Source organism: Larimichthys crocea, chromosome XVI (genome assembly GCF_000972845.2).
Source record: "Larimichthys crocea isolate SSNF chromosome XVI, L_crocea_2.0, whole genome shotgun sequence".
NCBI classification, from domain to species: Eukaryota; Metazoa; Chordata; class Actinopteri; family Sciaenidae; genus Larimichthys; species Larimichthys crocea.
Window position 1 is genome coordinate 13,571,466 of NC_040026.1, and position 25,568 is coordinate 13,597,033.

General features: G+C 38.8%; 1 protein-coding gene across 1 annotated transcript in view; it reads right to left on the reverse strand.

Moving 5' to 3' along the window:
* Nucleotides 1-25,568, reverse strand: part of lingo1a (leucine rich repeat and Ig domain containing 1a) — a 128,819-nt gene that overhangs the window by 90,709 nt on the left and 12,542 nt on the right. The window lies entirely within an intron of this gene.

The following is a 25,568-nucleotide window of genomic DNA, read 5'->3' on the forward strand; positions in this document are numbered from 1 at the left end:
GGCCTGTTTTAAAGCACACACATATGCTTGTGTTGTCTTTTTACTCTCACTCTTCACAGATCTCCTCTGCGTTCAGCTCAGTAATATGTACTCTGGTTTACAAATCCATGCCCATGATTATGAATTGAAGAACATGGTTTACAACACACACACACATTGCACATAGGTTTGTGAACTGACTGTACAGATTTACATGGGGGAGGGGGCTCTGTAGGTATTTCTGACCTTGTGCAGTATTTTGTCCTTTCAGGTCTATAAAAATTTTAAACCTAGTTCGTCATAACCATGTTATGTTCAGGTGAGTGCCGTTCCCAGGACATTTTAAGAAAAGGAACTCGAGTCATGAAAAGGCATTACTGCTCTAAAAGTACTCAACATGCTGATTGGCTGCCCTATTGCCTCATGGCTGATGGGATGCTCTGAGGCACTGCTGTGAGCCTTTGTGGTTCTGCCGAACAATAAATTCACCTTAACAAATACTGTTCTCAGCAGAAGGTCCTTTATAAAACTTCAATACTTTTCCTCCTTCTGGCTTGTTGCACAGAATAGGAAGAGGGATAGGGCTTTTTTGACTTGCAAACGGAAGCTTGCTGAGATAACACAGTGTTACAGTGAACGTACCTTTTGTTATGTGTCTTAAAGAGTGTTCTGTTTTTGCCATCTTTATAAAATATAAGAATAAGAACCGTGTGAGGACGCAGACAAAAAATAAGTTAAACAATATGTAGATGATGCAGCAGGTCATCGCAGCAAACATGCTGTGCACAGTGTTGCAGTGACTATCCGTCTGGATTCCATAATGAACAAACGTCAATACAGTTTGACAAAATCAACTTATCTCACTCCACTTGCAGCTTTCAAACTGCATCTCATGATCTCCATCATCAGTAAAAGGAGTAGGCTGAGTTGTCAGTTATAGCAGTGCATTTGGTTTTTATACTTATACAACATATATATTATACAATGTTAAATGAGAGAAAGATGCAGACCTGACAACATCACTGTCATGCCAACAATGACAGCAAAGCACACCCTGCACTGTTACCAACTAAATAAAAAAAATATAGCGAAAATGTATTCATATTGTCGGGAAATTTGTGCTGAAAAAATACATATATTTTTGCATGTTATTTGTGTTTCCATGGAGATACATGCAGCCTGAGTAACAACTGGAAATAACAATCAGTCTTGTCAGTAGACTCATATATATGTAATAGAACCCTGTTTACTACTCAAGCAAGAAGTGAAACCCTCAGCAACGACCTGCAACAGAGATGATTTCTAGTCCAAGCCAACTGATGTTAAGGTTTGTAGAGATCTGAATAAATACCACACATATAAAGACTAAATTGCCTTGCTAATTCAGTCTTGTAGTGACTAAAATATCTAAATCAGGCTTGTGCATGTACAGTCTGATTGGTTAATCTCATTCAAGAAATAAACGTTCCACTATGCCCCTCACTACTACCCCTAGCTTCATTTGACAGAGACAGCTGAAGAGTGACAGGAACATGGGGAGAGAGAGAGAGATGGGGACTGACATGCAGGAAACAGCCACAGGTCGGATTCAAACCCTGGACTGAGCCTTTGTACGTGAGGCGGATGCTCGACCAACTGAGCTAAACGACACTCCAAGTTGTTCAAGAATTTTGAAGACACAACTCACTCACTCTACCTCAGTAGTACAAAGTGATCTGTGCAGTGTGAATAATAAAGCAGGTATCTGGGTATGCTCTAAAGAACCTGTAATACTTGTCTATCTTTATTTATGGAAAGATAAATACACACCAATCATGTGTACCTTCATTAATTAAACTTTCATTTACTCCAAACACAGGTACTTCTATAAGTACTGATACAGTCTTCATTATATTCATATTACAATGCTGCAATTAAATGACTCTGTTGAGATATTAATGTCTTTGGCTCAAACTGTGATAAGATACTGTTCATATGCCTCCTGGGCACCTTAAAGTCAGAGATGAATCAAAACAAGCAGCATATCATTACTCACAACATCAACAACAATGTTATAATGACGTTCACATAATGTGTTTCCCATCTTTAATGTATGATAATGTAATGTATCACAAGTATGGATTGTCTGTCTTTACTTTTGATATACAGCAAAGATGTCATCACTGTAACTTAAGTCAGTAGACTGATCAGGGATCAGTACTGTCTGTGCCAAAAAAATGAAAAATGTACAATTGTTTTTATTTACAATGTAAAAAACTGCCAAACCAAGCTGTAAAATATGCCACATTTTATTTACCTTAAAATTCTGTATAAATAAAGGTATATATATAATTTTTTGTGGTCTCTTTTATTGTCATGGTTTTTCACTGTGAAATCTACAGACATTTTAAAATATGTAATAAAGCGCCAACCTTAAACATGAAATCAACAGTGCAAACATCCTTTTTAGCTTAATCTTAGAAAAAGGTATACCATATTTATTATGGTAAGATTCTGGCAACCACAGCTGCCAGTATTTCACCGTTTTTAACAGTGTATGTTTTTGCTAATACATACATACAACATCTTTTTTTGACTAAATAAAAGTGAAAAAATTTTAAATTTAGAAAAAAATGCCATTTTTTTATATATATAAATTTAGAAAAATGTCCTTTCAATTCACATTCAAACAAATCAGTTGTACTGTGTGACCAACTTTAACCCGAAACAGAAGCGATTGTGCCACTTTCCTGTTTTAATTCAGGTTCATAATTACATATGTCTGTCTGCTGATGTGTAGTGGGAGAGAATTCACACAGAAAAGAAAGGTTAAAAGCTGTGAATCCTTTTAACATCTACACAAAAAACAGAGTGTCAGAGATATTTAAAGCTCCATTAATCATTCAAGCACTGAAAAAAATGTCTCTGTGTGGTGTAGTTCACACCCAGAAAATAATAATATCCAACTCTGCAGCTCTATGCATTTTTTGGTTTCACAACGCATTTCCTGTTTTATCTCAAACACCTTGTTTTCAGCTGCACACAGCTGTTTTATTAACACAACAAAAGAAGCTTTCACATACACTGTACACTACCTGCTAAGCACCACATGGTGGAAAGACAAAGCTAGAGATGGAAATGAGCCAGATGTTTTTCTCTGAAGTTGGTGGAGAGCAGAGGGAGAGCTAACATGTTGGCTGTAGCACTTTATAAGCCAATGATATGTAGACTGTCTGTCAGCTCAAGTACCAATGAAATAAGACTCTGTATTCATTTAGCTTCAGCTACTGTGTGTGCAGTGAGCCTTGGAAAACTAAAATATATTAACATTATCACAGCGAGAAACAGGAAGAAAAAGCAATGCTAACTCATCGCTAACATAACAGTCTGTGCCAATATTTCATATCATCATTTTACATATGTACAGTACTTTAGTAATATTTCATGAAATGTTAAAATTCAAAGCTGTTTTTATTTTATATTTGCCCTTACATTACTTTTGTTATGATGAGTTGAGCGTATACGTGTCAGGAAAAGCACTGTAACGCTCTCTCACTGTGTCTCACGTCTATAGAGAGAATCAGAAAAAACGTAAGAGCCACATTTTAAAAGCACTACTGGAACAAAGAGAGCGAAGAGAGCGAAGCAAAAAAGTGATACACAAAAGATCATTTTTTGACTATCACTTCAAGGGTTTACGCTGTGCTTTTTACACATCCAGGCATCTCTTAGAAGAATTTTCACCAACAGCAAACTATTAGTGAAACATTTCTTAAAAGCCACAGCAGGTAGAATTCTGCTGACACTACTGACAGTAACAATGGTCCTTCCAAGAACACAGGTCAGGGTGATTCAGCTCTGCAGTTTGACAAACTTTCATTGTCCCTTGATGTGATCTTAAAACAAAAAGTAATAAAAATATATATATATATGAGCAGAAGAAAGAAAGGAAACGCAGGGAAAGGGGAGGGACAGAATGCTGAGAACTGACCCAGGGAAGAGATGCAAGGTAGGATCAGGATGAAAGACCTGGTGCAAGAGAGGGAGAGAGAAGGCATACTCTGTCTACCCCAAAAAATAAAATAAATAAATAAAAAAGTGAACGAGAGAGTAGGGAATGAGAGACAGAAGCTGTTTGTGAAGTGCATGAGGGAGGAAAAAATGGAAGGATGATAAAGAGATGGCACAACATCTAAGACTAGAAGCAATTCTCACTGTCCCTCCTTCCCTCCCACTCACTCTCATTATCACTGCATTCTAGCCAGCCTCTCTCAAAGTGTCAAGCTCCAGACAGGATGTCGCTGTTGTTGTTGTCGAGATTATTTGTGCATGTAAAGAGCAGTTAGAGGAATGTGGGTATATCTTCACTCCTCTGCATGCAGGAAGAAAACAAACATCTGTCAATCATTTTTTTCGCCGGGAAAGGTTAGGGAAGGAAGCCTTCAGTCAAAATGAGCACAAAGCCGTTGAGAACTTGGTGGATATCCAATGTTTACTTAATGATCCAGGTGGTTTGAGCAGTAAACAAGAGAAATGAGAGCCAAGAAAAACTCCACTGCCGTGATTAAGGTAAGCTGTATTGTATGAGTGCATACGTCTAGAATTGATCCGCTCACAGCTAATGCTTCATCAAAGCATCATTTTAAATGACCTCATTTGGCTAAAAGGTAATACCTGACACTTTAAAGTTAGTTCAGTTACTAGAATTGAGGAATAAGTTGGACATCTTCAGAAATGAGCCTGTGTAAATGGCAAAGTCAATAACTCTTTGCAGGATATTATCAGGCTGTTATCAACTTAAATATGGCTATTTACTTAACTATGGAGCAAAGAACTTAAATATAATTGCCTTTGTCAATAATAGATCAAATAATGTGTGTCGCGGAGTCTCACATAGCCAGATCTCTACAGTACTGTGTCAGCACCAGAGAAAATTCAGTCATTCAGTCATATAATAGACCAAAAAACTGTCAAGCTTGTTTGCATTTCTTTCAATGAGTCATAATCGTCTTATGCAGCAATAAGCTCTGGATGCAGCAATGGTGTCTTTGCAAAATAGTGTTGGGGGATGAGGGATTGTTGTGGTCAAACATTTGCATGCAGGGAGCCCAAATAGCTAAATAAAGAACGTCCGTACCGCCAGCAGGTGAGGGTGACGTGCCATGTTTTTCTTTTAGCATGTAGATGGAGGTTGTGCTTGTTGTTTCACTCAAGTGATGGATATTTTACAAATGGTAACCCACAGATTTAAAAAACGTCTCCCATTGAGCATTTAGCCCTTTTTATTTTATTGTTTTGGCTTTTTGGCCCACAAACTAACTCATAACCCATTATACTGTAGCAAGAGTCTGGTAAAACAAAAAACAAAAAAAGAAAAGAAAAAGATGCTGATTCACTGTACACCATCTGTTCAACCCACAGTCAGAGACAAACAAAGTTAGCAATTTTGTCTCAGAAGTTGGGGAAGACCAAAACACAGCTGGAAGAGAGACTTTTTAAAATAAATATGGTAAGATAATAATAAATACTGATGGTGTTGAATGTGTAAATATGCATCTGCCATTAAACACACATATCTTTCAACTATGAAATAATATAGTTTCAAAAACGACTGTACGACAGCTCTCAGTCATGGCATGGACTAAACAAAAGACAATAAACTATTGACTATTACTATTATTACTATACTATCACTACTATTGTCATATTCTCTGTTGCAATGACTACTGTTGCACTTTGGACTCAATTTGCACAACTCTGCTAAATGCTGTGGTTTTCCTTCAGTGTCTACAGTCTCATTTAATTGTATATATACACACAATTAAATTAGACACAATTATATATATATATATATATATAGTATATATTAGATATATATATATATATAGTCTAATTTAAGAATTAAACGTATGGTGAATACTGCACACTAATAAAACAATATGTGGCAATATTATAATATCCCTTGTGCTTTGCACTATCAGGCACACTAATAAGCCCCTTTCACACAAAAGTACATGACAATGATACTGTGTGCATGGTGCATGGTGCCTCATTAGTTAAATCCCATATTAGCACCAACATTTATCATCCTTTAAATCTTCTCTGAAGACATTTTTATTTAAAGCCTTTCATATATTTTTATTTATTTCTTTGTATGGATTTTTTTGATTAGCAACTTTCTCTTTAATTAAATTGTTTTTCTGACAGTTCTAATAGGTTTTCTGTGTTGTCCTTTAAATACAGATCTTTTTTTCATCACTAACTAACTGATGTGTCCCTTGCTCTCCAGTCTGTCTCTGTTTGTGTATTTAGAAGGTATGAATTTCTGCACATCAGCAGGATTCTGTGTACAAAGTCATTAGAAGAGATGCATACTGCTCCACACTGACATGTTTCTCACTAAAAACATTACACTGCGCCAAAACCATCTTTAATGCCAAATTGTCTTCCTCACAGCATAACATCACTGTACTAAATCTAGCATGTCCTTTAGCTACGAGTGTTGCTGTGTGTCACCAGAGCGATGTATAAGTATGGCACCCAACCTGCTTCTCATAAGGCCACTGATTGCTTGCTCTTATTACTCGGCTTCATATTGATTTCATGGCATGTCAGCGTGTGATTGTGAATCACGGGAGTAACGAGTGCTGTATCAACATTTTTGCTCCTCTCTGACCCAATATGACTTGACGGCATCCTTGGGTCAGGTTTGTAACATTAACTTAAGTTTACAGCTGTCGTTATCTCAGATTAATGACAGTGAATGTCAAGTAGGGACATATGGAAGTGATATCATACCCAGCACTGGCGTTACATGACCTGCATTGATTTTTTAGAAAGCCTGTACTGATCTTTAACCTGCAACAGGGGCAACACTTGGTCTGCATACTACTTAAAAATGTTGTTTCAGCTGTTTGTCACATTCATTGCAGACTCGATACATATACCTTTCACAAGACCCGTAACCACAGACACACACCATTTTTGGAGCAAAATTGTAAAGCTGCTCTAATCAATATTTCTTTATAGTAACAATGGATCAAACTAGTTTCTTAAATGTGATAGGGGGAGAATTTTAGCATCTTTCAGCACACTGTTTTGGTTCTACAGCCTACAACTTTCTGTTTTGGTTAGGTCAACCTTGTTGCAAGCCAGCAGCTGTTCTCTACGGAGCCCCTAAAGGGACATGGTGAAAGAAAAAAAGGGACATGGTGAAAGAAAAAAAAATGGAAGTGTTTCTGGTGCGCACCAGAAAGTTTCTCGTGCGCACCAGAAACTTTTCTGGTGGTGCCCACTAAAAAGTTTCTGGTGCGCACGAGAAAGTTTCAAGTGCGCATGGGAAAGTTTCTGGTGAGCACGAGAAAGTTTCTGGTGCGCACGAGAAAGTTTCTGGTGCGCACGAGAAACTTTCTGGTGCGCACCAGAAACACTTCCATTTTTTTTTCTTTCACCATGTCCCTTTTTTTCTTTCACCATGTCCCTTTAGGGGCTCCGTAGGGGCTCCGTACTTTAGGGGCTCCGTAGTTCTCAGCTGAAAAAAAAAGAAAAAAGTATCAGTACCAGTAACATAGTTAAGCATTTAGCAGCTAAAGAGCCTCGGCAGGTGGTGTAGACCAAAACAGAACATGTAGGTAAAACATGTAAAGTAATATTGAATATTTATTATTGAGTAGTTGGCCAGAAACTCGAAATGAATTTGTTCTGTTGTTGTGTGTGTTTGCTAGATGTCCGCTAACAACTTCACAGTGGCAGCTTTAAACTCTGATGATACGTCAACACTGTGTGTACAGCGTGTTCTGCTGCCCCAAAGTGGCCAACAAAAGTCAAATGATGCTGCTTTAAAAATACCTCAAGTGACTCTTATCCGACATATATCTTGTAGGCGCTCTAATGCAACTCACAGTCGACATATTTGTGAGGGTATCAAGAGTGATGCAGCAATAAAAATCTAAGGCACAGCAAAGCATAACAGATTGAGTGAAACGCCTGCTGTGGCTTGGTCAATTGCAGGACAGTAACATTTGATACAGAAACTGTACTGTACAGAATCTGTGTGGTTCATCTTTACGGCTGCAATCTAAAGCTGCTCGTCTATTTCCTCTGACAACGTGAACCTGTTCCTGCAAGAAGATGTTTGCTTTTATAAGTGAGATGCTGCAGCTGGTATTTGTGTTTACACTAGTTGCATCTGACAGACTGTGAAAGGAAAGATAATCCATGAAAATCAGCTTGAGAGAGAAATTTCAGTCAACTTTAATTACTGAGTTTAAAAATATAACTGCAGGGCCTTTCTTATTTTTTTTTCTGAGGGAATACAGTTTTAAGCACAAAACCTAATTACCAGTTTGTTTGATTATTCATTAAATAGGTCCCAATCCTCCTCGTTCACTTTCTCACACTGCCTTTGCTGACTGTGACAGGGCAGCTAAATCAAAAGCACTGCGATTGTTTTTTACATCGATACAGATGCAAACATCTGCACACCTCTACGTGGTGGTTTTATCTTACTGAGGAGTGACAATGACAATACACAGTATCAGTGATCATTTGATAAGATTGGGGTCTCATAATGCTCGCTGTGAGCAAAGAAGGATATAACAGGCAGATGTAAGAGACTCTTAAACTCTGAAATCCCTTTCTCTGGATGACTGCTGTTTTTGGGAAAGGACTCTTGTAGCTATATAATAATTTACAGCACAGACGGCTGAGCACTTCCTGGAGCATTTTCATTAGTACACTGAGAAACTTTAGAGCCAATAGCTTGTCCTTCATTCCCTGTCATGTTGCCATGGAAACAAGAGGAGAAGTAGGGAACAGGAAATAAATTTATATTTCCTACAAGGACTTGTCAAGTCCTCAGGTTGACTAATCGTGTGCTGCTTTTTTTTTCTTTTTTTTCAAAAAATATAAAAGAAACAAATATCCGTCAAGAGTAATAAAAAGAAGTAGCCAGGAGAATAAATAAATACACAAATATACTGCACTGCTGCTGCTAATGCAAGCAGTTAAGGGATGTTTGAGATTTTGCTGAATGTATTAGACATTCATCAAGCACAATATATATATGTGTGTATGTGTGTGTGTGTGTGTGACTGAGAATTCATTTGTGTATATCCTGTTAATCATTTACAGCAGCCATGCTTATAATGGCCTTGGCACACTTATAATGTCACGGACAATGTAAATTCATTAAAACAATGAACAAATCTCAGTTTTGAGCACCGGAGCATGTATAACACTGATAAAAAGAGATCACTTTCTAATCAATGTATAAATGAAATGCCAAACTGCCATCTGTAGTGATTTGTTGGTCATCACAATGTATTTCATCTAACAGGTCAATGCAATTTTACTACAGACGACTACAAAACTATTTAATCCAGATGGACTAAAAGTAAAGACAGTGTTACTCCACCACAGAATAATGATTTGATGACAGTATAAACTGAATGTTCTAGTTTTCCAGTTAATTCATTGGAAAGAGGTAACAACATTTGGTTAAGGCTGAAGTTAAGATCCTAATCATGACCATGGCTTACTGTACATCCCCTCTGTATACTCAGTAATAGCCTGGATCCATTTTGTATTTGACTTGTATGGGGTGTTGTGTACGACCAAAAAAGTGTTTATTGTAAACTTGTTAAAATGTTTTCATGGTAATCATACTGCCTTCACTTCAGTGACACTTGCCACAGAAAACTGAGTGACAAAGAAGATTTTCACTGGTTTAAAATAACCTTAAATAATAATACCACTGGGTATTCCATGCCTGAAGGCATCCCAGTGGAATCAGTCTCCCTTAGAGGTAAGACTGAGACTGTTCAGGTCATGTGAGATTACATTCTAAGGCTCACCCTCTGAGTGTTGGTCTACAATCCACAGGGCACCTCTGAACTTTTATTCAACCCACAGGTTGAATCGTATGAATGAAAATAATTAACACGAACCAGAGAGGAACCCCTTCAGAAGCAGCGTTCCTAATCACTGGAGATAACTGCTCACTGTTTCTGACTTGGACAGCAGTTAGCATGTGAATTAGGATTTTACAAATCAGCTCGATTGAGAGTAGTCCTCTTAGTCCTTTGAGTTGTTTGTGACATAAACAGCACTAAGCTACACTATGCATCGTGGCAGTTCTATGTGTGTGTTGGGAGGCTGAAGTGCACTTTCTGAGTCGAAAGTCAATAAATAATTGAAAAGCTGCTGTTGTTCCACAGTCTTCCCTCTGTCTGCTTTTGTCTTTAATTAAGAAACTATGGACGTGCTCATCCTGGAGCTCTGTGTCAGACAGACCAAAGTCAAACAGGACAATAAAAGTGCTTCAAGATGTAACCAAAGTATAAAAGTGTTGAAAAGTAAGTAAAGATGCATTAAAGGAACACAGTTAGAAGCCAAAAAAACGTTTTCTGGCTTATGTGACTTGCAACGTTTTGCTGTGACTCCACTTACATCAGGGCCAGTGAAAATGTATATTATGTATATATTTTTTGTCTCTACTGCGCTGGAATTCAGACTGTATTGAAAAAGTAAAGGTGTCCTATCATGGTCTTGCCTTAGTAAGTCACTAGGTAGAAAAACTGCAAAAGCTTTCTGATAGGCAGTGCTTATTGTGCAGTTAACCTTGTGAATAAAACCAATAAAATAATCCAGCCACTCAGGTGAATTGATGTTAGACAGCGGGTAGGATGGTCTGTACAGTAGAGTGGGACTATTGTTATACAAAACACATACAGCACATGAAACCTTATCTTAATCCCCATTATCTCCATGCAAAATGATGGTGATGATAATAATAGTAATCTGTTTTGGATTAGGACATTTGGATTCATGACATTTTCTGACTAAAGTACAGCCTCTCCTTAAGTTTTGAGAATGAAAACTGATATCTATATGCCAGGAGAGCATTTTTATTTGTTTTCTCGACAAAAAGTACTTTCAAAAATATTTTTTATCTGATTAGGATGCTCCCTGGGCGCCTCCCTTTGGAGGTGTTCCGGGCATGTCCAACTGGCAGGAGACCCCGGGGCAGACCCAGAAACCTCTGAAGGGACTATATAGCCCATCTAGCCTTGAACGCCTCGGGATCCCCCAGGAGAAGCTGCATTGTGTTGCTGGGGAGAAGGACGTCTGGAGTTCCCTGTTAAACCTGCTGCCACTGCAACCTGACCCCGGATAAGAAGAGAATGGATGGATGGATGGAAGTACTTTCAAAAATGTTTTTCTTTGGCTTTTTTTTTTTTTTTTCCCAGAAAATGCACAGTGCACAGCTTTCCTTGCTGAAACAGTGAAATAAACAATAGGTACTAGTGCACCTCTCTAGGACAATGTTTATTAATGTTGTTGCCCGTAAATGCCTTGAGCCTCCACCACATCATGTCTGCAAAGTTAGCTATAGATTTAGTCATACATTGAAGTTGCTATTGTGTGTTGTGGTTGTTTTAGGATCAGTCATCTGCCCCCTTCTTCACCATACGTCAAGCTTAAAGATATAGCTGGAGATAAAGCACTGAGAAGTGATCCCTTTATAACACTGACTCATTATGCTTATGCAATAGTTTCACTCTGCCTCATTATTTATAGAGGAGGAATGCCAACTCATTGTTGCCTCATATTTAATGCATAAGAGAGATATGGATTGAAGTTTTTTCAGATTGCAGTTAACTTCAACATTACATTAAGTTTTTGGAGGCAAAGTTTCACTGAGAACAAACTCAGTTTGAATTGTTGTATTGTATCATTAACCCTCGAGACCTAAGCAGAACTGTACAATGTTGCTGCAGTCCACTGAGAACTTTTCCTATCCAATCAACAGAAAGCTCGATCTAAAAAACAAACAGGAATGAACAATCATGAGTTTGTTTCATTTTAAATAACACAACTTTTTCTTTAATTAGATACCATGAATATTTGATTAAACACTTATCAGAAAGAACAAACAAACAAATACCACTATAACTCTAAATAATATTTATTTTTAAAGGATACAGCTACATGAGAAAATAATTCGCCAATTAATATAAAAGTATCAGGCTAAATGTAAAAGTCAGCCTGACCCGATCAGTCCTTCCTGCCAACTCTTCAGCGAACTATGGAAGTGCGAGCCTGGTAAGTCCGGCTGTCCATCTACGGAAAATTAAACAATAGTAATGTGGTAGTAGGTATCTTTGTCTTGTTGTCTTTGGCAACTCATATTAGAAAAGATCTTCAAATTTATGTGGAATATTCCACACAACCTGGGCAGTCCTCCCTGCCGACTCTTCAGTGAACAGTGCCCCCAGAAATCAGTGAGACCCAGTTTAAGTCCCACTGTTTAGTGATGATGATTATGAGATGTAATGTGAGCAAAACAAAACAATGTCTTGGTCTCTTTCCACTTTCCACTGGACTATATCGTCACTGTTTCAATACACTTGAAATGATTTCAAGCCGGTCCTGGCAAAATATAGAACAGGTGCTCTGGGCTGCTGTGTGGTCTCAGGGGTTGAACATAAACTGAAAATATGAACTGTTGAATTTAAAATAAATTGTTTCACTATGAGAAGTAACACCTCACATCTTGTGATACTCACAGTTTGCCATCTATCCAATATTGTCAACATGTTGGAGAATGAGAGGACTTCAGTCATATTTATAAAGGCAAAGTAAATCACGAGAACTGACACCTCAAATTTGTGAATGGGATCCTGTCGAAGATACCACTCATAAATCTTTAGTGGCCATTAGCTTTCGTCTTCCTACACAAACACTGACCTGAACCCTGAAACAAGAGAAGAGGCCCATCAAATACATGACTCCGTGCCACCACACCTCAAGGCAAGGACAAGGAACAACAACCTCCTTGTCATTATGAGAAAATCCACCAGTTCACGTAGCTGTATTTGCATAACTATCCCTACCTGCACATAATTAGACAAATAACCTTGAGTCGGCCAATTGAATGAGGTCCGACTAATTAACTGTGCAGTTTGTGCTCAGACCTTTAGACTGGGCCAGTGGAAAGCTGGGGGCACAGCAATATGTCCCATGATTTTAGAGTCATAAAAGTCCTCATTGGGTACTTGAAGCAGTGAGTTTATGATGAAGTCACGATTACATGTGCAGAGCCTACGGTGAGTTTTACCATCTTTGTCTGTGTAATTTCAGAATAAAAATAGACACAAGGTCATGCTCATACAAAGAAAAACATGACAGGACTTCAAACAATCAAACAAGGACCAGGCCTTTAAGAGAGACCTTGCAGACCCACTAAATGTTCTATTTTGTTCTGATATCATGTTTTGTATTAAGAGGATCGGTGAGTAGGATTGAATGGCAGCTAGCAATGTCGTTGCCAATTGAAAATGCCTCACTTCTCCTTTCTAGCGTGAAGGAGAAAGTATAGAACACATGAAAAACACAAAAGTGTCCAAATGACATGGCAGACTCCATAGAATAGGACCCATGGCATCTGTAAATATAAAAGGCTTATTTTAAAGTCTGTGTAAAGGCTATTCTGAGATTTCTTTGAAAATACATTAAATATGTTGGAAAATAGTTGCTGAAAACACATGAAAAGACTTTGAATGATATATTACTCAAATGTGGAGTGGTCCTAAATAGTGGTTTTATGCCGTGCATGTTAGTTAATGTCAGTGCATTTAATGTTACACTGGTCTGGTTTCCTGAGGTGCTTTACGGTAACGTATTGTGTCACTTCCGGTATCTGTGTTGTTGCCACGGTGCTCTCTGCTCTGCTCACCTGAACAGATTTCCGTATATTTCACACATCAGCGACTATCTACTTATCTCTGCACTACTCTTTGACTTGTTCTGTCTGTGCATAAACAGCTCTCTGAACTCTAGTAACTACAATCTGATAGTTTCTCCAGTTTCTGTTAGCCACACTAACTAGCCTAGCTTTAGCAATGGCGTCTCTCTCCTCTCCTCTCTCCTCTCCTGCTCTCTCCTGTCCTGTGTGCCACATGTTCAGTTACTCCTCGTCCTCCTTTAGTGATAACGGTACTTGTAATAAATGTAGTTTATTTGTAGCTTTGGAGGCGAGGGTCAGTGAGTTAGAGGCAGGGTACCGCACCACCGAACAGTCAGTAGCTCAGATAGTTAGCCAGTCCCCTGTAGCCGGTGCGGTACAGCCACAGGTAGCTTCAGCTAGCCGTCCCCCGGTAGTTCCCGAGCAGCCGGGAGGCTGGGTGACTGTTCGAAGGAGGCATAGCCCCAAACTGAAGCCCACGGTATACCACCAACCGCTCCATGTTTCAAACAGATTTTCCCCACTCAGCGACACACCCGCTGAGAGGCCAACTCTGGTCATTGGCAGCTCCATAGTCCGAAACGTGAAGTTAGCGACACCGGGGGCCATAGTTAAATGCATCCCGGGGGCCAGAGCGGGCGACATCGAGTCTTTTTTGAAACTGCTGGCTAAGGATAAGCGTAAATACAGTAAGATTGTTATTCACGTCGGCGGTAATGACACCCGGTTACGCCAATCGGAGGTCACTAAAATTAATGTTTCATCGGTGTGTGAATACGCCAAAACGATGTCGGACTCCGTAGTTTTCTCTGGTCCCCTCCCCAATGTGACCAGTGATGACATGTTTAGCCGCATGTCGTCATTTCACCGCTGGCTGTCGAGGTGGTGTCCAGCAAACGATGTGGGCTTCATAGACAATTGGACACCTTTCTGGGGAAAACCTGGTCTGATTGGGAGAGACGGCATCCATCCCACTTTGGATGGAGCAGCTCTCATATCTAGAAATATGGCCAAGTTTATTAGCTGACCAAAATCATGTCGACAACCCAGAGTTGAGACCAGGAAGCAGAGCTGCAGTCTTACACGCTTCTCTGCGCCTCCATTAGAGCAGTTGCCCACCCAGTCCTTTAGTATAGAGACTGTGTCTGTCCCCCGTCCACCTACATTATTTAAAGATAAAACAAACAGAAGAGGAGTTCTTCATAAAAACTTAATACAAATTAAATCAACATCTCCAACAGTCCAAAATAAGATAATTAAATGTGGACTATTGAATATCAGGTCTTTGTCATCTAAAGCTGTCTTAGTCAATGAATTAATATCTGACTATGATATTGACTTGTTTTACCTCACTGAAACCTGGCTGCAGGAGGATGAATATGTTAGCTTAAATGAATCCACTCCTCCGAGTCATTATAATACTCATGTTCCTCGAAGTACTGGTCGAGGTGGTGGAGTTGGAGCCATATTTGACTCAAGTCTATTAATAAATCCCAAACCTAAACTAAATTATAATTCATTTGAAAGTCTTGTCCTTAGCCTCACTCACCCAACCTGGAAAACTTTACAGCCAATTTTATTTGTTACAGTATATCGAGCTCCAGGTCCTTATTCTGAATTTTTATCTGAATTTGCAGAATTTGCATCAGGCTTGATCCTTAAAACAGATAAAGTAATTATTGTAGGTGATTTTAACATTCATGTGGACAACCACAATGATAGTCTTAGTACTGCGTTTATCTCTCTATTAGACTCAATTGGCTTTTGTCAAAGTGTAAATAAACCGACTCATTGTCTGAACCACACTCTTGATCTTGTTCTTTCATATGGCATTGAAATTGATAATATAATAGTCTTCCCACAGAATCCTCTTCTGTCTGACCATTTTTTAATAACCTTTGAGTTCATACTACCGGACTATAAGCCTTTGTGTAGAAGCTTCTACAGCAGATGTTTATCTGATAGTGCTGTAGCCAAATTTAAGGAAGTGATTCCTTCAGCATTGAATCAAATGCCATGTCTAACTGTAACAGAGGACTTGTCTACTTCCTTTAGCCACCCACAAATAGACCATCTTGTTGATAGTATTACAGGCTCATTACGGACAACTCTAGACTCTATTGCACCTCTGAAAAAGAAGATAAATAAACAAAGAAGGCTAGCACCATGGTATAGCCAGCAGACTCGTAAATTAAAGCAAGAGGCACGTAAATCTGAACGCAAATGGCGTGCCACTAAACTGGAAGAATTTCATCTAGCCTGGCAAGATAATCTCAAAACATACAGGAAGGCTCTCCGTAATGCCAGAGCAGCCTATTACTCTTCTTTAATTGAGGAGAATAAGAACAACCACAGGTTTCTCTTCAGCACTGTAGCCAGGCTAACAGAGAATCACAGCTCTACTGAACCATCTATTCCTTTAGGTCTAAGTAGCAATGACTTCATGAGCTTCTTTAATGATAAGATTATAACTATTAGAGACAAAATCCATCACCTCTTGCCCTCAACAGACATTGATCTGCATTCTGATACAGCAAGTTTTGAAACAGCTGTAAAACCTGATATGTATTTAGACTGTTTTTCCCCCATCGACCTTCATCAAATAACTTTAATCATTTCTGCAGCTAAGCCGTCATCCTGTCTCTTAGACTCCATCCCAACCAGGTTGCTCAAGGAAGTTTTACCTGTAGTTAGTAATTCGTTATTGGATATGATTAATCTGTCTTTATTATCAGGATATGTACCACAGTCCTTTAAGGTAGCTGTAATTAAACCTCTTCTTAAAAAGCCCACTCTAGACCCAGAGGTCTTAGCCAACTACAGACCGATATCAAACCTTTCCTTTCTGTCTAAGATACTTGAGAAAGCTGTAGCTAATCAGCTGTGTGACTTTCTCCATAACAATAGTCTATTTGAGGATTTTCAGTCAGGATTTAGAGTGCATCATAGCACAGAGACCGCATTGGTCAAAGTTACAAATGACCTCCTAATGGCATCAGACAAAGGACTCATCTCTGTACTTGTCCTGTTAGATCTTAGTGCTGCATTTGACACCATTGACCATCAAATTCTTTTACAGAGACTGGAACATCGAATTGGCATCAAAGGAACCGCCCTAAGCTGGTTTAAATCGTACTTTTTAGATCGATCTCAGTTTGTTCACGTCAATGATGAATCCTCCATGCAGACCAAAGTTTGTCATGGAGTCCCACAAGGTTCTGTACTTGGACCACTTCTATTCAGTTTATATATGCTTCCTTTAGGGAACATCATTAGGAATCACTCTATCAATTTTCATTGTTATGCTGACGACACCCAATTATATTTATCGATCAAGCCTGATGCAACCAATCAGTTAACTAAACTCCAAGCATGCCTTAAGGATATAAAAAGTTGGATGACCTACAATTTTTTGATGTTAAATTCAGACAAAACTGAAGTTCTTGTAATTGGACCCAAACACCTCAGAAACTCTCTTTCTAGAGACTTAGTTACTTTAGATGGGATCACCCTGGCCTCCAGCTCCACTGTAAAGAATCTTGGAGTTGTTTTTGATCAGGATTTGTCCTTTAACGTCCACATAAAACAAATTTCGAGGACTGCATTCTTCCACTTACGTAACATCGCTAAAATCAGACGCATTGTCTCTCAGGCGGATGCAGAAAAACTAGTCCACGCATTTGTTACTTCAAGGCTGGACTATTGTAACTCTTTGTTATCAGGCTGCTCCAATAAGTCTCTTAGAACTTTGCAGTTAATTCAGAATGCTGCTGCACATGTCCTGACAGGAACCAAGATCAGAGATCACATCTCTCCCATTTTGGCTTCCTTGCATTGGCTACCTATTAAATCTAGAATAGAATTTAAAATTCTTCTCCTTACTTACAAAGCTCTTCATGGTCAGGCACCATCTTATCTAAAAGAGCTCATAATACCTTATTACCCCTCTAGAACACTGCGCTCTCAGGACGCTGGGTTCCTTGTGGTTCCTATAGTTTCCAAAAGTAGATTGGGAGCCAGAGCTTTCAGCTATCAGGCTCCTCTTCTGTGGAACAAACTACCTTTCTGGGTTCGGGAGGCAGACACGGTCAACACCTTTAAGAATAGACTTAAGACTTTCCTTTTTGATAAAGCCTATAGTTAGGGCTGGCTCAGGTCATCCCTTAGTTATGCTGCCATAGGATTACACTGCCGGGGGACCCCACCGAGGGTTATGCCTAGCCAGGCACGGTATTGGTTGAAGATGCACACATCTCCCTTACCGAAAACTCTCTCTCTCTCTCTCTCTCTCTCTCTCTCTCTCTCTCTCTCTCTATATATATATATATCCATCTCTCTATATATATATATCTCTATATTTCTCTATATCTCACTCTCTCTATATATATATATCTATATCTCTATATCTCTCCATATCTCTCCATATCTCTCCATCTGTGGACATGTCTCATTAATGCATGTTACTAACCAAACTTCCCCGGAGTTTCTGTGCTCTGTCGTCCAGCAGGTTCTCGTGGATCGTGGCTGCTGCTGTGATCCTGCATGACGCCCACTACATATGTTATTACTGTCATTATTACTACCATATCTATTACTGTAATCATTTTTATCATTCATTATAATTCATTGTCATTTTATCAGTCATTGTACAATATGTTTGTGTTGATTTGTCCTGTACACGTGACATCCATTGCACGTCTGTCCGTCCTAGGAGAGGGATCCCTCCTCTGTGGCTCTTCCTGAGGTTTCTTCCACATTTTTTTCCCTGTTAAAAGGGTTTTTGTGGGCAAGTTTTTCCTCACTCGAACCGAGGGTCTAAGGACAGAGGGTGTCACTCCCTGTACAGATTGTAAAGCCCTCTGAGGCAAATGTACTTTGTGACTTTGGGCTATACAAATAAAATTGATTTGATTTGATTTGAGCGGAGTCCAGAGGAAAATACACCCGTAACGGGATACGGGACATCTTTCATTGCAAATTGCAGCTTGACTGCTCCCACGAGTGGGCGTGGTTTCAGCGCATACAGCAGACATTTTCATAAACTTCAATCATTCAAATTTGGCTGGGTGGTTAATAACACTTTTTTCTTTAGTCTGACAAACGCAAAACACATATGTATTCTTACTTAATACAAACTTTAAGGTACTTATATACACTAATAAAAACATAGTTATGAATATTATATTCCTTTTCTGCCATATTATGTACATACAGCTATAATAACCTAGAAATTGTCCACACTGGATCTTGGTTATCATGGTAAAATATGTGTGTCATGTTTGGTTTCAACTGTATTTTCGACTCAGATGTATCACGGGAGAGGCAATGAAAATGGTGGACCCTAATTTGTAGGCAGTACCGTACCAGCAGCTCCTGATTGAAATGAAAGAAACCTGCTGAGTGTAAACATTCAGGAGAGAAATGACAAAGCAATTACTGTGTGTCGAGCTGATTGGAGGGGTGAGACCGGTTATTTAGAGAAGGATACCAATCAATATCAAGCCCACATAGTGACTGCAACATGGAGTAACTTTTTGAAAGTGCCTTCAAATGTTGTTGTTCAAAAATGTTTCTTTTTTTTCTAAATATGACTTCAAATGAAAAGTGAATGTGGAACTCTCATCAATCATATTCATGATTTGGTGCCTCCGTCTCTCATGACAACACCACATGGTACATGATACATGAATTTGTGGTGTGTTCCTTCAATGTTGTCTATATTTAACCAGTATTCTGTGTAATTGCAATGTGCTCAACATTTATATACCCAAATGCATTGTGAAATAATTTAAACATAATGTAACCACATAACCAAACAATTAAAGAACAACTCGTGCTGCCACAGCTTAAGTGACCAAATTCCAGCGGGCTGTTGCTGCAGTGTAATTATAATTGTTAGTCCACATGTCAAAGGAATCTCTGAGGGTGTTTTTCCTCATGAGAGTATATATGTAATGCATTCATTAGTTTGCCACTCTAACACCAGCTACATGAGGATAATCATTTCAGTTGCAGCCTCCATCCATGCACGAATAAATAAAGAAATGCAAGGTCTGCACATATCTCTTTTGTCCTGTATTTTTATCTTGCATTACCCTTAGACCAAATGTGCAGACATTGCAGGCTGCATTTTTCTTTCATGTTTAATTAATATCAAACAATAACACAAATTAGGAAGAAGTCTTGAACTTGAACTGCTTTGATTGATTAATAACTTCCCATTCAGCACATTTCATTTCTTATCTTCTTCAGGTCAAGGGCCTTTGGTCAAGGTATAGATCAGAAAGTATCTGATACTTGCACTGTGATCACTTATGCTTCTCCGTCAGCAAAGTACAGCTACAGTCTGAGGGGTGGACTTAACTATAAACAAACCAACAGAACAGCCATGAATTCCAATGAGATCTTTCTCGTCATCATCTCCTACACACCTAATAAAAATTTAGCATGCACCTGCTAGCTCTGACCTGTGACCACATCAAGGTGAAATACTGGAGGGGTGGCAGTCACATAAATCAATAAGTGAGATGGAGGTCACTGATAAGCATTTTTTGCATAAGAAAAGAAATCAGTTTAGCTTTGGTAGCGCTAGTTCAGCTCCTAAATGGTCAGGAGATGTGCACAGTAGGAATACATAAATAAATAAGCAGCAAGGACTATGAACCCGTCACAGTGATTGAAACCAAAATAGGCTGACTGTTGGTCATAGTGGTAGTGAAATGCTACATCACTCATCACACAGTGTGCAGCACTAGTGGTAAGTGATGGTCTCTTCCGGTCGATATGGTCTGCATCTCATTAGTTCAGCACTCCTTTCCTCTCATCACTAACTGTGTTATAACCCGAATCAGAAAAATGTTTATTGCCAAGTATGATTTTTTACATACAAGGAATTTATTTTGGTCTCATTGATGCATAACAAACATTCTCTAAAAAGATCAAGTATTAAAAGTATAAACAATATAAATATATTTAATACAAAGAGCAGTACAGCTGTGCAGGAATTGCAAGCACCAGGTAATGTGAAAATGTTCACAGTGTGTGGAATAGTTTAAATGTGTAAGTAAACGAGGAAGTCCAACAGAAGGTGCAATGTCAATGTGACATGTAGAGGCAGGGGTGGAGTGTGAAAGAGTGTCGCTGGGGCTCTGGGCCTTGTTGATAAGGCTAGCAGCAGACGGAAAGAAATTGTTCCTGTGGCGTGAGGTCCTGGTTCTGAAGGACTGCAGCCTTCTGCCAGAAGGGGAGTGACTCAAAGACCCAACCAGGTCACAGGACACGGACGGCATTCACACAAAACACTTATTTAAATTATTTATATATTTTAAAACTAAGAGCACAGGAAATACCTCCTATGACAATAACATAACACTGATGTTTAACAGGTGCTTCGTGTTTCCTTCACCACCTTAGTTTAGTATGTTAGCATACAGATATCTTCTAATTAGCAGTACAGCTGAGGCTGATGGGAATGTTAGTATAGTTAGGTTAAACTAATAATATAATAATAAAAAAAAAAGTATTGCACATTTAGCATTATGAAAAGAAAATCAGAAGAACACAAAAACAATCAGAATCTATCCTCTTGGGTCCATGGATCTCTGCACCTAATTTGAAAGCAATAAATGCTTTGAACCAGATCTCCAGAAATGAGTACATGACTGAAGTGACCTAACTTTTTGAATTCTTTTTGCAAAACTTATTTATATTTTTCACCCCGGCTTTGCCATTTCAGCATTAAACACAACAGGCTGCTGTTTTGATGAGACAAATATTGCTCTCGTCAGACTGTCAGAGGTTTCCATTCTTTCAACTCTTTTATTGCTCGTAAAAACGACTCCCTTCTACCTAATGACAAGCACGCACCTGCACCACTGTCGATAAAAGACAGCTTTGGCGAGTGTTTTAAGCAGCTGTTAACAACTCCTGCAAAACTGAGACAGCAGGTAAATTGATATCGTAAACCATTTCCAAATCAAATATGAAAGAAACTGACAATACCACCAAAGACAAACATGTTCGGGGATACAGCACAAAGCAGGAGGATCATGGATGCACGTCTGCGATGCGAGATGACTCAAACTTGAATTTGGCATGATGTCTGCCTTGACATGCTGGGAAGATATTTTTGTCTTCCGAGTTGGTATGGTGGCACAGACAGTCTTTTTTTTTTTGGACTATCCAATTAGATCACGCATAGTGATCTAATTGGATAGACGCAGTGCAGTGCAAAGACACAGCTGCAGAGACTGAACGCGAGTGTCCTGCCAGAATAGACTTCACTCATTTCATTTTTTTAAATCATGAGACACTAACAGAGAGAGTGTTCTCTGCCAAACACCAGCAAAGCTTCACATCCAAACCTAATTACACATGTGAAGATGACTATCAATGCTTAAAAATATCCTAAACTCATTTCAAGTTTAGTGCTCAAAGCTATTTTAGCCCCATCATGTCACCAGGTTGACAGCTTGTTTAGTGCTTCTTCAAGCTGTGAGTAATGCAGGCAGGAGCTGCATTTTAGTCTAATGTTCCCTCTACAATAAGTGCAAAAAGAAAATTGCTTTCAGAAAAGTTATTCAGTTGAGCGCTTTGTCCTGGATCCTGGACACATCCTTAATAATCTTAGGTAATGGAAATGAAATTTGTATGTCACTATTGACAAAAATTTTAGAAAGACACATTGTGACAAAATCCTGAATCTCCAGCAAATGCCAAAGCAGACAGTGCAGTCTGTGTGTGAGTGCTATCTAATATCTTAGATATACAAGAATTGCCAGAGCAAAATGTGCAAATGAATGTGCATTAAGTAATGCAGGTTGGCAGCAGTAAAAATCAACATATCATTAAAAAACTCCTGGTTGTTTACCTGTGCATTATTTTATGTCTATGTTGGTTTGGCATACTGTGCTGATTCCCCACAAACAACAACGCTATGCATTTAATAACTCAGAGAACTGTCTCTGCGGTGACAGATTTAACAGCTCACTGTGGCACACAGGAAATTCACAGGAACCAGGGAGAAACATCAGAAAGGGACCAGTGGGAGACAGACGTGCCTCCAGCATGCTGTATGCCCCAAATAGCGATATTTTAAAAGTAAATGTACGCTTGTTTAAAGGTAAGACTTCTAATCAGTGAGTACTTTGAGACAAAGACGAACTCTGGAGTTGTATGAAAAGATGTAAATTCCCTATAACAGACTCACTTTTTCACTTTTAATGGCTGAACATTGGAGAAAAGAAAAAACTGCAGCAGTTAAACATTGTACTTGATATGATGTTAAACTGTTTATATCACTTTAGCAGCCACCACAGAGTACAAGCTTTACTATAGCATATATAGAATATATATGTGAGTGCGTAGGCGCCAGCTGTTCACCAGATGCAATACACTGCTTCCTATCCAACGCACTCACACTGATACTAAGCTCACCCATACACACACATTCACACACAAACTTCACAGTTTTGGGAGTTTTTGAGAAATTTGGGACATACATCCCATGTACATCTACATACATACGCCTGTCTTTTAGTAAACTGGCTGCTCTTTCCATGTCAAGGGAGTCTAGGTAGTCCTCCAGACTCCTTTAAGAAGCAAGCTGGATTTTGCTCCTTCCAGATGAGAAGTATCAGTCTGTGAACTGAAAGACAACATAAAGCCCAAAGGCATCTAATCATGGGGATGATAATATTATCAGACCTTATTACCAGACATCCTTTATGTGCAGGTTATTTGAGAATGAAGTGAAGTGAAAGTCAAATCTGAACTTTCAGATTTAGTTTATTTTCAATCGCCACAGGTCTGTAGAGGTTCCTAGTCATCCAAGGTTAAATCTGGGGCAACTGGACTTGCTTGTAGATCCATGAAGATGTTTTGCCTTTCATCCAAGAGGCTTCCTGGACCGGGTCTATGATCCTGCCCCTAAATACTCTGAGCCCCAGAAAGGTTTAAGTCCTAACTGTTACTGTAATGGTTTACATCCAAAAGCAGATGCTAATGTCAATACAGTTAAAGCCCTTGTAAGCTGAATCCTCCACAACTAAGTTTTATTTGATGACATATTAAACTTAAGCTTCTGAGACTTAGCATTAACTGGATTCTGCAGTGTTTTATTAAATTAACAGTGACTAAGTGACAGGCATACTAATTTCAGACTGAAACCCAAAATATTTTAATTGTACCTAAACATCTGTTCCTTAAAACGGCTCGTACTAAAGAAACCAGACATGTGACGGCAGCTAATTGTGTCATGGGTGAGGACAATTAACAGAAGTACAGAGAATTTGGTTCATTACCAAAGTTGGAAGAGTTTTCTGCATGAAGTAAAGCTTTGCAATGTTTAAATAATGCACATCTAAAACCCATTTTCTGTAACAGATGAGTTGAAAGTAAGTGAGTGAAAATGGTTAAACATGAACAAGATGCCAGTTTCAGACAGGTACTGAGAAGTGTGTCCTTTTCAGCAACAAAATGTTGATGGCAAAGAGGAAATACTGGTGGTGTGCTAAACTGGTTCCTCATGGTAAAGCACAGTCCATCTGTTTGCATGAAGCAGTGAAATGAGATGAAACTGTGATGATTTGCGAATGGAAATTGGGCCACTGCAGCTGCAAACAGTAACTGGATACAGCAAGGAACACCAATGTGAATAATAATGTAGAGGATTATACTGAGAAATGTACAATGGGATAGCACTTCACTGAACCCCATGGGGACACCGACCACATCAACACAGCGGCATTTCGCTTAACTGTCTAGACTCCAGTAGAATTCTTGAATTCTGATGCATTTCACTGAGAACCGTCACTCAAATAAGGATTGTTTTTTTGGGCATCATGAACAACTATACATCATAAACAGCTCCTTCGGCAACAGACTGCTACTCCCACCATGTGAGACAAAGCTCTACCACAGGTCCTTCATTCCAACAGCTGTCAGACTCTTTAACACCAGCATCACTTTTTTTATCATAACTTTTTGACTTCTTGAATTTTGAATTTTTCTATATATTTCTTATATATAAGTAATTTCTTATCAACCTTGTGTGTACGATCTGCTGTGTTCACGTGATGTGATATGTTGTCGGTGGAGCCATTTTTAGATGTGCAGTGGATGGAAACCCATAAATAAATTCATAGATAACAACATAATGATGCATATTTCTGAATCCATTTATTAAGGGACAACTTAAACTATCTACAGTAAAAGGTTCAGGACATTCTTTTCTGTGTTTTGATACTGGGAATCATTCTAAAATGAGCTTTATTGAAACATAGAAGTGGCACTTTAGGCCACTTTCTGGGATACAAGGTTAAAATAAATGAGCATCTACATCTAATACTGACTAATACTGACTATTACAGTCCTATATATTCTAGAATCCATACTCAATACTAAGTATCAATAGTATGGATGCTGCAACCCTTCCTTCAGTGATAAAATAAATAATAATAAATAATAAAGTGACAAGGCAATATTCCAATTTATAACCAAGAGCAAGAAAAGTGGGAATAAATTAAGACAAGTAGAGGAGAACAAAATACACGTGTAATAAAGAAATGTTATTTTTTTGTCAACAGCCTTCGGTCTTTAAAACGCACAGTGTGTGAACAATTTAAACATGTTGAAGTAAAGCTGATTTGAGCGTGTACTCGTGTATTTGTGTTGCAAGATCTTTATCTTATTAGAAACTCCAGATGGAAGCACAATATGTAGAGGAAAATGACAGCATGTGAAGTACGTGTGTTTTATTGTCTTAGCAGCCTACAGCAGTGATGATCAGGCTCTATCTATAGACAGAAATAGCTACTGTATGCTGAGATCAAAAGGTTGCAGAGACATACAGTACATGAATTCC